Below are 9,469 nucleotides of genomic sequence, written 5' to 3' on the forward strand. Positions count from 1 at the left end.
TCGTGATTCGCTGTTTTGCGACCATAAGTCAGCCTGGCCACATTCACAACAGAGGTGGCCCCGGTTCCTAGTTTTGGCTTGTGCTGTTTTCTCAGCTGAAGAGGGCGACCGGCTGTTAAAAAAGTTGCCTGTTTTCCAGGATCTTATCAGGAGTTCATGTCTAAGGCCAGAAAGAGAAGGGAGGGCTCCATTTTTTTTCCTCTCCCCTCATTGTTCCAGCTGAATTGGCAGGAAATGGGAGTCTTCCACCTGTCCCTCTCGGGAGCAAAATGGATTTGATTCCATTTTTCAGATGTATCCGCTACCACCAGAAGTTGGGGACATTTCCGCTCACCCCAAAACGAATTTGTTCCTGCATCGACACAAATGACATCTTTCCGAACTGCAAACAAATCACATTTCAGTGGAGATATTTGGGACGGGGGATGGGTGTCAGTTGCCCCACAGAATCTCAGGTTGGCTTTCTCTTCTCATTCACCCTTTTGCGAAGTGCCTTTTGGGGCTGTGGGGCTTGGATGACTCCCACCAGTTTGTGTGCATTTGTGTACAGCGTGTGTCGTTTGCGTGTACCATCGGTGGCGTGGACACTCAGAGAACTGAAGTCCTTCGTGCAGAGTCTCACGTACATCCAAACAATTCCCTTTCACGGCTGCCTTAAAGCATATGCCTCAGGCAGGGTAATACAGATCCAGACAGGAGCTCAGTCCATTTCTCAAGACTCACAGTGTGTTTGTGGTTGACCTAGTATTTTCTGCTTAACCCAGTTCAGCCGATTCAGCCAATTTTAACAAAAATCAGGGTCTGTCTAGATAGATGCTTTAATTTCATCTAAAAGCAACCCCAGATGATTCTATTTTGAGGGGATCAGTCATTTTACTATCTAGAGAAAAAGCTTAAACATAGGAATTATATAAACCACAGTATTCCATAAACAGAAGGACCTTCCTACTCAATGTCAACACCTCATCTTGGAGCTTAGACTCACAAACTGGGCAGTTACTAGATGGAGTCCTGAAACAATCCATTTCTAACTGTACCCTCAGAAATAGCATTTTGATTCCACCCTAGTGGGGTCCCGGCTTTCCCAGGTCGTATTTTTCTCAATCCAGCATCCTGACTAAGATGAGAGAGGGAGGGCATGCTCCTGCTCCATCTTGTTTAGGAACTGCAGCTCCTCACACCCACTGCAACCATGGTGGCTGCCTGTGGCTCTTCTACTGTGTGAGGATATTTGCAGGCAGGGCAAAAAGTCCCAGATTCCTTCCTCCCTGTGGTTCCTAGGGGACCCATGAGGTATCTGTGCTCCCAGACCTCCCTGCTTCTTGCCTCCTGGGCTGCATTTGATGGGAACCACCTGTGTCTGCGGCACTCAGGCCCATCCTTTGGGTACCCAACTGATGTTCTAAATACAGAAGTCAGTAGATGGGCCAAAAGCCACGTAAATAGAATGTTTCCACGTAAGTGAGACAACCAACTTAAAATCAGCCTCTCAGAAGTTAGATCTGTGGGAGAAATCTATTTTGATATCCTTGTATTGCATGAAGCAACGCTTGCCTTTAACCCATTGTTTCCTCTCTCTCCTTGGTGCTTGCCCGGGTTCCTACTCCCTTTGAAGCAGTTGGGCTCTTCTGCACCGACTGCCTCAGAGAAAGGATGTCACAATGGAAAACAGAACCGGGAAAAGACTTCCTGACTTTTGAGTTTCAAAAGCTTAGTTCGTTAGGGAAATGGAAAAGACTCAGAAAAGATTAAACACTGGGCAGAAATACTGTGAGTGAGAACAAAACTGCTTACCAGCCCTCCCACCCGAGCTTCAAGGATTGTGGCTATCCAATGGGGAGGGGAACAGACGGGGACTGGGATGAGAGGGTAAGAGCTGAAGAAAATCCAGGGGCGTGAGCAGACCCAGCATGCATGGACAACGCAGTGTCTACTCACAGGAGCCGGTGCATCACCTGCGCCTCGGGGCTGGTTGTCTTGACTTTTGGCATCCAGTGAGGACTTCCTGGGATGGCTGTTGGCATTTTCTCACTGACCATTTAGCAGGAATAATAACTATCTTTGCCCCCTAAATCTGGCTATGTTGCAGTTCAGAAGACTTACTCCATGCGGTCGACCCAATATGCAATCTCATGGTGTTTGTAAGCCCCCAAGAAGGAGGATGGGGTCCTTGGGAGCCTGGGAAGGTAGTGCCATGGAAGGAGGAGTTTCTGAGTCTACAACTGAGGACAAATGAAACCAGCTCAAGATTTTCCTGAAACAATAACAATGGTTCAGCCCTGCTCTCACACCAAATCCTCCCTATTATATGATCCTCTGGCCTTCTAAAGAGTGTTACACTGCTCTTCCATGTTGAAAAACTTTGAACTATTTCCCACAGAGCTAGTCTATTTTGGGTGATTCTACTCTGTGTTGCATTTCCGGTCTCTGACCTAACCTTGACCTTGACCTTGATCTTGGGTACTTGCTTGGTTTTTCAGGTTCTCACAGCCATCCTCATAAACGATGCCCTCCCCAGCTCCCAGGCCAGGCATATAGCAGCCTTTATCTCCCCTTCTTTACTGGGGTGTCAGTCTCAACATCTCAGCCACCCTACTTATCAAGGGCATACCAGTCAAGCACCTGAAGGTTCCTAATCTCCATGAAACCCTCAAACCACACCCTTCTTCATTTTGCCTAACATGAAGTGGGTCACAGGTAACATGGCATCCTCAAGGTCACACCATAAGCACCAGGAGGAGGAGAGGTTTTTGTTTTGTTTTGTTTTGTTTTGTTTTTGGCCTGGGATGAGTCAAAGTATTATATTAATGAGACTAGGTTGGGTCAGTGACTGTCTGGGATCCATTCTTGTCAACATGGAATTCCTTCCTTACTTTCTTTCCTCCTGTGACTGGTATGGTTAGACCATCCTGGGGACAAACTCACCCTTTTCTTCACTAGAGAAAGCCTGGTGGGGGAGGAAATCAGTTCTGCAGTTTAGAGGTAAGACTCAGAGGCCCACAGGAACAGGCCTGGAGGACAAGTGCCCATAGCTGAGACTTTAAAGCAGAGAAGAAAGAGGGCAAGGAAACCACATCAATCTCCATTGCTAACATCCTCTGGGCATGTCAACACTGAGAAGATGAAAATGGGAACATGAAGTGGAAATATCACTTCTGGCTTATGTTACGTACTTGGCACAGTGTTAATTTCCATCCTTGCACCTTCCCGTGCCCTTCTCGGCTTCACAGGGAACTAATTAACATACACAGTCTCCTACAGGCCTCAGATGAAAGTTACTATAAAAGTGCAGAAACGATCATCATCACAGACCCTAATGTGGTAAGAAATTCCTTTCAGCCTGAAGTGAGTGTTCACGATCGTCGAAGGTCTAGGAGTGTTGTCAGTGTGTGTTTCAAAGGTTACCACTACCTGGGGGGAAGAAATGCACCATGAAAGGAGATTTTTCATGTTGAAATTATAAAAGTATTTAGAGTTGGAAAAAAAAAAAAAAAAGACACAAACGTCAAGAGATATGAGTGACAATGAAATCAGACTAGTTAGCAGGAACAAAGCAGGCTCTCAACCAGGTGACAGCAGGACTGATTTTTACGTAAGTTTTTCGGGTCAAGTCTATTAAAGGAACAGCTGGGCCCATGAGGTTTCATTGTGGTGCTATTTCTCTATATTGAATACTGGCTAAAATTAATGGGGCATGGGTTAGGGCTGGAATTTTTTTTTTTTTTTTTTTTTGGGAGACGGAGTCTTACTCTGTCGCCAGGCGGGAGTGCAGTGGCGTGATCTCGGCTCACTGCAACCTCCGCCTCCCGAGTTCCAGTGATTCTTCTGCCTCAGCCTCCTGAGTAGCTGGGACTACGGGTGCGTGCCACCACACCCAGCTAATTCTTGTATTTTCAGTAGAGACAGGGTTTCACCATAATAGTAGTGTTGGCCAGATGGTCTCGATCTCTTGACCTCGTAATTTGCCCACCTCAGCCTCCCAAAGTGCTGGGATTACAGGCATGAGCCACTGTGCCTAGCCAAAATTTTTTATTAAAATACAGAGGCTTTTGTGGTAAATTATGGTAGCCAGGGGTTTAAGGTTGAGGGGAGGGGAAGGTCCTGGAATATTTCTTCTACCAATCACCCTAGCAGTTATAACCATCTTTGGAATCTCATTGCCTGGCTTCTAGTCCCAGGTAAACTTGGAGCAAGTGATTTAACCTTTTTGTGCTTTACTGTCTTCATTGCCAAATGAAAATAGTGAAAATGCTTACCTTATAGGGCTGGTGTGAGGATAGGTGAGTTCATCTATGGAAAACACTGTCATGTAGAAAGTGCTGCTAAAGGGTTTACCATCAGTATTATTATGGTCACCTGGGTTATTGTAACATGCCCCGGGAAACTTCTTGAATGGGAAATCTATTAGAGCCTGAAAGCACTTTACATGAGTCCCAAAGAAGGTCTAAGGACACAGGGAAAAGAAAATTGAGAAGTAGGAGAGTAAAACTTCTCTGAAGATTTTCTTGGACAGGTTTTCACTGTTTTGGAAGGCTTTTTCACACTATTCTACCACATTCTACCCTACCTTAACACTTATCAAAATGACCTGACCCACTGAACCAGGCTGTTTCCGAGCATATTCAAGCCCTGCCTTTGGCCCGACATTTGGAAGCAACCCTGGCTACAACACCATCATTTTGCCCTTGTCTCTCTTAGTTGCTGTGGGGTTTTCTCAGCATATTTTAGATGATGGAAAGGAGATGGGAGTGGTGGTGTTCCCCAGGGATTTTCAGCTCCCATCCTTTTGGCACATGACGGGGTCACACTTCTCACCCCCTTTGGGGGTTGGTTGGGGTTAAGTGGCTAGTTCTGGCCAATGGGTTGTGAAAGCCAGCGAAGTGTGTCACTGAAGCATTTAATGGCCAACACAGTTGGAGATGGCAACTGTTCCACCAGCTGCATTCCTCGGTGGCTTTCATAATTGGATGGTATCTGTGGTATGACTCTTTATGTTACTAAATATATTTTATATTCATAAAACTTCTGGAAGGATATTCACTAAACCCATTGTAGTAGCTCTGTTTATGGGGATAAGATTGCCGGGGTGCAGTGAGGAATGCTTCCACTTTTTAGTGTCTTGCTGGACTTCTTATAAGAAGCACTTATTGGCCAGGTGTGGTGGCTCACTCCTGTAATCCCAGCATTTTGGGAGGCTGAGGCAGGTGGATCACCTGAGGTCAGGAGTTTGAAACCAGCCTGGCCAACGTGGCAAAATGCTGTCTCTACTAAAAATACAAAAATTAGCCAGACGTCTTGGTGTGTGCCTGTATTCCCAGCTACTCGGGAGGCTAAGGCAGGAGAGTCGCTTGAACCTGAGGGCCAGATGTTGCAATGAGCCGAGATTGAGCCATTGCACTCCAATCCGGCCAAAAAGAGTGAAACTCCATCTCAAAAAAAGAGAAAAAAAAAAAAAAAAGCAGCAGCATTCATTATCTCTGTGATAATAGTAGTAATGGCTATTGTTCATTGAGCATTTACGAAGTGCCAAGGATACTACTAAGTTCATGTGATAATCTTCACAGTGTAACATCAGGAAGAAAGTGTTTTTTTAAAATTTGTCCCAAGTCACAGAGCTATGAAATGTCAGACTCGGGATTTGAACCCAGGTAGTTTAGCTACATGATGCATGCTCTTAGTCACTGCACTACAATCAAATAAATAATAATGATTTCCTAAAGCCTGTTCTTCCTTCAAGGCACAGTTCAACGGTCACTTCTGTGATGCCATTTCTGATCACACCATGCATTCAAGAAACATTCACTAAATACCTATTACGGGCAAAAGGCCTGCTTACAAAAAGCATGCAAGTCAAATAAATTACCGTCTTTGTCATCCAAGAGCTTACAGTCTAGCAGGGGACAATAAAGCCACTTCAAAAACTAGCACGAGAAGTGCTATACACAGCAACAAAGCCCGATATTGGTTCAGAGAAAAGAAAAGGCACTTCCAACTTCAGGAAGCAGAATTGAGCCTTGAAGGCAAAGAGAGGATCAAGAAAAGCAGATCTGGTGGTGCGTGCCTGTAATCCCAGCTACTCAGGAGGCTGAGGCAGGAGAATTGCCTGAACCCAGGAGGCGGAGGTTGCGGTGAGCCGAGATCGCACCATTGCACTCCAGCCTGGGTAACAAGAGCGAAACTCCGTCTCAAAAAAAAAAAAAAAAAAAAAAAAAAGAAAAGAAAAGCAGATCATTAGCCTGCAGTGAAGGGGAGGAGCAGACGGCTGCTGAGGTGGAGTTGGGGAGGGCTTGGCAACATGCTAGGGCTTTTCCTACTTCGGTAGGAGACGAGACTCCATGAAAAAATGTTGCTTAGACCAGTCTTAGGACCAGAAGAGCAACTTAATGATAAGAGCCACTGTTTATAAAGGGCCAGAAAGGGTGCTAAGTATACGTTTATATTTAGCTTAATTAGCTAGGTATAAAATATAGCTTGTGTGTATATATAAAATATGTAAGTATATATAAAAGATATATAAGCTATACATATAAAATCTAGTTAATACAGACTAATACATTTAATTCTCCCTGCAACCCTCAGGGGAGGGAACTGGTACTTTCCTATTGTTACAGAGAGCTGAAATAACTGGCTGGTTGGGCCGCAGAGTTGGGTCTCATCCCCAAGCAGCTGGCTCCAAAGTCTGCCTCTTGGACCACTTAGCTACACTCTCTTTTGTTGGAGGCATGGTCTCTGGTGCCACTGCATGGGATGGCTTGGGAAAGAGAGAGTCCAGAGAGGCAGGAGAGCTGGTTAGGAGATTATTGAATACGTCAGGCTGCCATCCCCTCCCACAGCATTTTGTCCAAAGAACTCTTGGCCCTTCTTCTGTTGTTAGCTTTTCACATTGTATGCTCATCTCTTTCCTCAAGTAGATGGGCAGCAACCCAAAGCAGGAAGGAGCCCTAGAACACATCACACACACACACACACACACACACACACACACACACACACACCCCACATAAAGAAGTTTGGATTAATAGTTTCCAATAATGAATAGTTTCTGTTCTGATTCCAGGGGCAGATCTTTTTTTAATATTTTTGAGATGGAGTCTTGCTCTGTTGCCCAGCCAGGAGTGCAGTGGTGTGATCTCGGCTCACTGCAACCTCCACCTCCCAGGTTCAAGCAATTCTCCTACCTCAGCCTCCCAATAGCTGGGATTACAGGTGTGTGCCACCACGCCTGGATAATTTTTGTATTTTTAGTAGAGATGGGGTTTCACCATGTTGGCCAGGCTGGTCGTGAACTCCTGAGCTCAGGTGATCCACCTGCCTTAGCCACCCAAAGTGCTAGGATTATAGGCATGAGCCACCGTGCCCAGCCGAAGAGCATATCTTGATAATAATTACAGTAACCAACTACAATGTATGGTGCCTTATAGGTCTACACTTTCCTACAGAGAGCCATTCTAATTTTGACTTTTAGGACAACCTTCTGATGGTAAAGAGGAAGGATTACTTTTTACAGAAGAGAAAAGAGATTAGGTGAGGTGAAGGGACCTGCCCAAAGTCACACAGTGCCTGAACACTAGGATCTGGGCTGAAACCTAGGTCTCCGATTCCAGGTCCAGTGCTCTTTTCAAAGCCAAAGGAAATTTCAGATTCCCTCTGACAGTGGTCTCCTAAAAGCATACCCTAATCTTCATGCCAAACTTTGCTTCTGAGAACCTCAGGGTTTCAGAAATTTCATTCATCATTTCAGTCTTTAAAGTGGGCTGGCAGATAGGCCTGTCCGTGCTTTTTTTTTTTTTTTTTTTTGAGACGGAGTTTCACTCTTGTTACCCAGGCTGGAGTGCAATGGCGCGATCTCGGCTCACTGCAACCTCCGCCTCCCGGGTTCAGGCAATTCTCCTGCCTCAGCCTCCTGAGTAGCTGGGATTACAGGCACGCACCACCATGCCCGGCTGATTTTTTGTATTTTTAGTAGAGACGGGGTTTCACCCTGTTGACCAGAATGGTCTCGATCTCTTGACCTCATGATCCACCCACCTCGGCCTCCCAAAGTGCTGGGATTACAGGCGTGAGCCACCGCGCCCGGCCTGTCCGTGCTTTTAAGTTGGCTAAACTTCAGCACAGCTGACTGGCATTCCCAGTGCTGGAGTGCAGATCTTGATGGGAGCCCGCCACCACCCACCACGTCCCTCCACGCAGCAGCTCCTTACACCTCCCATTTTAAGGTTGCTTTCATTCCAATGCCCTTGTGTTCATCCATAAACACTTTGATGTGGACTTGGGTATGAAGTCACACACTGATTCACTTCTACTTCAAAAAAACTAACTATGAATGAACTCACCCCAGGGATGTCAAAACCCTGGCAATCATTAACAGTTCTCTACTGATTTTTGCAGGAAACCTTTCTGGACATGATGGTATGAAAATACTGCCTGTGAACATGTCCAGCCAGTGTCAGGCATGTCTAGTCACTCAAGAAGCACTTCATTTTTTTCTTTTTCTTTTTTTTTTTTTGAGACAGAGTCTAGCTCTGTTGCCCAGGCTGGAGTGCAGTGACATGATCTCAGCTCACTGCAACCTCTACCTCCCAGAGAACCGCCTGAGCTGGGCTCTGTTGTAGGTGCTGGGAATAGAGCAGTGAACAACACAGGTGAGGTCCCTGTTCTCAAGGAGCCTAGTTGGGGGAGATGGGAGAATGAATGAGTAAATAGACAAGAAGATGTATTGGGTTCTGAAAAGTGCTATGGATGTAAGGTCTTTCAGGCTGACTTGACGGCACCATGGACACCATGGCAACCCGTGACCCACACGTACACCTCTGAATGGCCTCTCGGAATTAGAAAATCTGAAGTAACTGGAAGACCATGAAAAAAGGAAGAATGATCAACTCCTGTGGCACCTAACTAACTTGAGACATTCTCTATTGTTCCTTATTCCCGCCTCAATTGATAAGGCCATTGGACTTTGTAACCGACCTTGGTCAACCTCGTGACTCCAGACCCTAGGACTCCCTCCCAGCTTGCCAAAATCGCCCTAAACTGTAACTTCTATAACTTTCCACTGCCTACCCCAAACCTATAACACCAACCCTCCACTGACTCTCTTTTGAACTATCCCACCGCCCTCCACTGACTCTCTTTTTGAACTCAGTCCACCTGCACCCAGTGAGTAAACAGCTGTGTTGCTCACACAAAGCCTGTTTGCGGGGGGTCTCTTCATTCAGAGTGTGCATTTTAACAATGGAGAAAGTAAAACTGGTTGCATGACGGAAAGTGACTGTGGAGTGACTTTAGATGCAACGGTCAAGGAAGGTCTCAATGAGGAGGTGTCTTTCAGGGGCCAGTCATCCAAAGGGCTACAGGAATGTCATTTGCGCAATGGTGCACAAGGTCTTAGCCTGTAAAGGACTGAAAGGAGGTGGATGTGAGTGGAATTTGAGCAAGACAGAGAAGGACTAAGACAGAATTCTCCAAATGA

This window comes from Saimiri boliviensis, chromosome 7 (genome assembly GCF_048565385.1).
Source record: "Saimiri boliviensis isolate mSaiBol1 chromosome 7, mSaiBol1.pri, whole genome shotgun sequence".
NCBI classification, from domain to species: domain Eukaryota; kingdom Metazoa; phylum Chordata; class Mammalia; order Primates; family Cebidae; genus Saimiri; species Saimiri boliviensis.